At 41.5% G+C, this 5,232-nt stretch overlaps 1 pseudogene; it reads left to right on the top strand.

The window, feature by feature from the left end:
- The first annotated feature begins 236 nt into the window (after nt 1-236).
- LOC142456413 (60 kDa heat shock protein, mitochondrial pseudogene) lies at nt 237-1,963 on the top strand (annotated as a pseudogene).
- Nucleotides 1,964-5,232: the final 3,269 nt, after the last annotated feature.

The raw sequence follows: 5,232 nt of genomic DNA, 5'->3' as shown, positions 1-5,232 counted from the left end.
TGACCTCCTTGATATAGCTCTCCTTTCCCCTCCCTCCCCCACTATACCTCACGGGAACAGTGATTTTACTATAGGTTCATAAATCCTGGGTGACATATTCGAAATTCATCCTTGTCTGTTCACTTTCATGCTGTCAAAACGTTATATAAGAATTAAATCAGCTCATTGCTGTGTGAGCCCTGCACTCGCTCCCTCACTCGCCGCTGTCTCCGCTTGCACACCCGCGGGCCGCCCCGCAGAAATGCTCCCATTACCTGCAGTTCTTCTTCAAGTGAGGCCAGTGTCCCGGGTACTGGCTCCTCACCTCACTCAGGCTTATGCCAAAGATGTAAAATTTGGTGCAGATGCCCGAGCCCTGATGCTGCAAGGCGTCGATCTTTTAGCCGATGCTGAAGCCGTTACTATTGGGCCAAAGGGAAGAACAGTGATTATTGAGCAGAGTTGGGAAGTCCTAAAGTAACAAAAGACGGTGTCACGGTTGCAAAATCCATTGACTTAAAGGATAAATACAAGAATATTGGGGCCAAACTTGTCCAAGATGTTGCCAATAACACAAATGAAGAGGCCAGGGATGGTACCACCATAACCACGGTACTGGCACGCTCTATCGCCAAGGAAGGCTTTGAGAAGATGAGCAAAGGTGCTAATCCAGTGGAAATCAGAAGAGGTGTGATGTTAGCTGTTGATGTTGTAATTGCTGAGCTTAAGAAGCAATCTAAACCTGTGACAACTCCTGAAGAAATTGCTCAGGTTGCTACAATTTCTGCAAACGGAGACAAAGAAATTGGCACCATCATTTCTGATGCGATGAAAAAGGTTGGAAGAAAGGGTGTCATCACAGTAAAGGATGGAAAAACATTGAATGATGAATTAGAAATTATTGAAGAAATGAAGTTTGACCGAGGTTATATTTCGCTGTATTTTATTAATACAGCCAAAGGTCAAAAATGTGAATTCCAGGATGCCTATGTTCTATTGAGTGAGAAGAAAATTTCTAGCATCCAGTCCATTGTCCCTGCTCTTGAAATTGCCAATGCCCACCGTAAACCTCTGATCATAATTGCCGAAGATGTTGACGGAGAAGCTCTAAGCACCCTCGTTTTGAATAGGCTAAAAGTTGGTCTTCAGGTTGTAGCAGTGAAAGCTCCAGGTTTTGGTGATAACAGAAAGAACCAGCTTAAGGACATGGCAATTGCTACTGGTGGTGCAGTATTTGGAGAAGAGGGATTGACCTTGCATCTCGAAGACGTTCAGCCTCACGATTTAGGAAAAGTTGGAGAGGTCATTGTGACCAAAGATGATGCCATGCTCTTGAAAGGAAAAGGTGACAAGACTCAAATTGAAAAGCGTATTCAAGAAATCATTGAGCAGCTGGACGTCACAACGAGTGACTACGAAAAGGAAAAACTGAATGAGCGCCTGGCAGAACTTTCTGGTGGAGTCGCTGTGCTGAAGGTGGGTGGGACGAGTGACGTGGAAGTGAATGAGAAGAAAGACAGAGTGACTGACGCCCTCAATGCGACGAGAGCGGCTGTTGAAGAAGGCATTGTTCTTGGAGGCAGCTGTGCTCTGCTTCGGTGCATGCTGGCTTTGAACTCACTAACTCCAGCAAATGAAGATCAAAAAATTGGTATTGAGATTATTAAAAGAACACTCAAAAATTCCTGCAATGACCATTGCTAAGAATGCAGGTGTTGAAGGATCATTGATAGTTGAGAAAATCATGCAGAGTTCCTCAGAAGTTGGTTACGATGTTATGAGGGGAGAGTTTGTGAATATGGTAGACAAAGGAAACATTGATCCAACCAAGGTGATAAGAACTGCGCTGTTGGATGCTGCTGGAGTAGCCTCCCTGTGGACCACAGCAGAAGTGGTCGTCACAGAAATCCCTAAAGAAGCGAAGGACCCTGGGATGGGTGGGATGGGCGGGGGCATGGGGGGCATGGGAGGTGGCATGTTCTAGTTGTTAGAATAGTGCTTTGCTATTTCTTGTTGATCTGTGACAAGGAAGCTCCAGGCAGTGTTCCTCACCCAAACCTTCAGAGAAGTCAGTTCAGGAGAAGAAAATGAAGAAAAGGCTGGCTGCTGTTTTGAGAAAATCCCTATCATCATCAGTTACTGATTTCAGTTGATAATATATAACGGTTTACTGCTGTCATGTCCATGCCGATGGATAATTTATTTTGCACTTTTGAATAAAAAGACATTTGTACATTCCTGAAAAAAAGAATTAAATCATAAATGTTGTCTAAATTGTACACTTAAAAATATTTCCTTTTTAAATGTACAATGTGTAAAATTTACACAATTTTTATGAATTAATTTTCATTTAATTTAACATTTTAAGAGATAAAATGTGAGGATATGAGGATGACTCTAGAACAAATCTAATGACCCATAATCTATGAAATTTGTACATCAAGGGAGAAGACATCAAATTCTGCATGGTGTAACAAAGAGACTCAGTGCTACTTTTAAAACTTACATAACTCAAGTACTGACCACTCCCTTAGAGTAAATATAAGCATGTATGAAAAGCGCCAGTTCTAATCAATAAATTTCAAGTTCCATAGAAACTTCACAGTGATGGTCCAGGGTGAGTATTCCAAGTTGAGGAATTGACTGCTGTTGAAGGACTCATTTTATCTTTAAAATTCGAAGGAGCATGTATTTTCTTTCTCTGTGTGCCTTTTATCTAACCCGTGACTTATCTATACTTAGAAATGTAGTGTGGGCACCCAGTCATTGTAAGCATTGCTATTGTTAGGAGCCATCAGAGCAGGCCCAACACATAGTGACCTCACGCACAACAGAACAAAGCACGACAGTCCTGCGCCGGCCTCACGAGTGTTCCTGCGCTTGAGGTCATGGTTGCAGCCACAGGGTCAATCCGTCCCCTTTACGGCTTTCCTTGCTTCCGCTGCCCCTCTTCTTTATCAAACATGATGTCCTTCTACAGGGGCTGGTCTCTTCTGAAAATATGTCCAAATTGTATCAGACGAAGTCTCCCCATCCTTGCCTCTCAGGAGCACGCTGACCAGTTTCTGTTCAACACCGATTCTTGTTTCCTTTTAGCTGCCCATATTATTTTCAATATTCTTCTCCAGGATCCTCATTCAAAAGGAAAGAAGGATGTTTCCTTATTTAATGTCCAACTTTCACATGCGTATGAGGCAATTGAAAAGAGTCAAGTTTTGGGTCAGGTGCACCTGAGTCTTCAAATGATTGCTTTTCAATCCGTGAAAGAGGTCTTGTGCAGCAGATTTATCCAGTGCAGCTCTTCTCCTGGTCTCTTGACTGCTGCTTCCACGAACATTGATTATAGATCTAATCAAAACAAAATCCTTAAAAACGTCAACTTTATCTCCATGTATCATGTTAGTCCACCTGTGAAGATTTGGGTCTTCTATACATTGAGTTGTAATCTACACTGAAGACCGCAATGCTTGATCTACATCAGCAACGTCGGTTGCAATTGTAATCAAACAGTGGCTTTATTCAGTGAAGTTCAAGTAACAATATCTACTGTTTTGGACGTGAGCCTCCTATCCTGTCAGCTAGTACTATAGTCCTTTCCCAAGTGGAAATTTAAGTCATCGAGAGGTTAAATGAATAACCCAAGGCCACTTAGAATACTACTGATAAAGCACATTTCTGTATCCTGAAGTCACATTTTTACACCCTGTTCGTCAGACCAACTATCAATGTTGTATAGAAAAATGTCAATACTATGCTTGGAAACATTATGAGAAGATTGAAAGAACACAGAATCACTATACCAAAAAGAATTAGTTAACATTCCACTATTTCAGGAGATAACACATGAACAAGAACCAATGGTGATAAAAGAATAAGTTCAAGGTATACACTGAAAGTATTAGTCAAAAACACGGGTATAAGAGTTGATGGAACACTAACTAATATGTTTCAACTATCTGATGAAGTACTTGAAGCACTCACTCGCCTATGCCAAGAAAATGGGAAGAGAGCTACTTGGCCACAAGACTGGAAGGTATCCATATTTACACCCATTTGAAAGAAAGGTGACCCAACAGAATGTTTCTATAGAATCAGATCACTGATATCATATGCAAGTAAAATTTTGCTGAAGATCACTCAACAACAGTTACAGCAGTACATTGTCAGGGAGCGGCCAGAGGTTCAGTCTGGATTCAGCGCAGGACATGGATTGAGATAGCATGGCTGATGTCAGATGGATCTTGGCTGAATGCAGAGGATATCAGATGTTTACTTGTGTTTTATTAACTTGGTGATGGCACTTGGCTCTATGGATCATAACGAACTATGGATAAGGATAAGAAGAATGGGAATTCCAGAGCAGTTTATTATGCTTATGCAGAGCTTGCATCTCGATCAAGAGGCAGCTGTGTGAATAGAACAATGGAAAAATGCATGGTTTAAAATCAGGACAGGCGTGGACCACAGTTGTCCCCTCTCACTCTACTTATTTAACCCATATGCTGAGAAACTGGCTTATCAGAAGAATGTGGCATCCGAACAGGTGGAATGCTTATTAGCCATCTGAAGCTTGCAGGTGACAACACCATGCTTGCTGAAAGTGGGATGACTTGAAGCACTGATGAAGGAAGATCAAGGATCGCAGTCTTTACTATGGATTACAGTTCAGTGTCGAGAATATAAAAATCCTCAGAAATGTACCATTTGGTAGCATCCATGATACGTGGAGAAAAGGTCGAAGTTGTCAAGGACTTTTTCTTGCTTGGATTCACAATCAATGCTCGTGAAAGCAATCATCAAGCAATCAAAAATATGTTGTATTAGGTAAAACTGCTGCATAAGACTTCTTCAGGGTATCAAAGAGCAAGGATGTTACTTTGAGGACTAAGGTGTACCGGAACCAAGACATGGTGTTTCTAATTATCTCATATGCATGCAAAAGTTGCATATTAAATAAAGAAAATGGAAGACCGAAAGAGAATTGATGCATTTGAATTGTGCTGGAGCAGAATTTTGAAAATACCCCAGAGTGGTCAAAGGGAATGGAAATCTGTCCTGGAAGAATTATCGTCAAAATGTTCCTGAGAGGCACGGATGGTGAAACTTGGAATTACCTACTTTGGACATGTTTTCAGGATAGACCGGTCCTTGGACATTATGTTTCATAAAATAGGAGGGGGGCAGTGGAGAGGAAAAGCCATAAAGGAGAGGAATTGAAACCTTGGTGGCAGCAATGGCCTTAATCATAAAAAC

This window comes from Tenrec ecaudatus, chromosome 1, assembly GCF_050624435.1.
Source record: "Tenrec ecaudatus isolate mTenEca1 chromosome 1, mTenEca1.hap1, whole genome shotgun sequence".
Lineage (NCBI taxonomy): Eukaryota > Metazoa > Chordata > Mammalia > Afrosoricida > Tenrecidae > Tenrec > Tenrec ecaudatus.
This window is presented reverse-complemented; position numbering and strand designations above follow the sequence as displayed.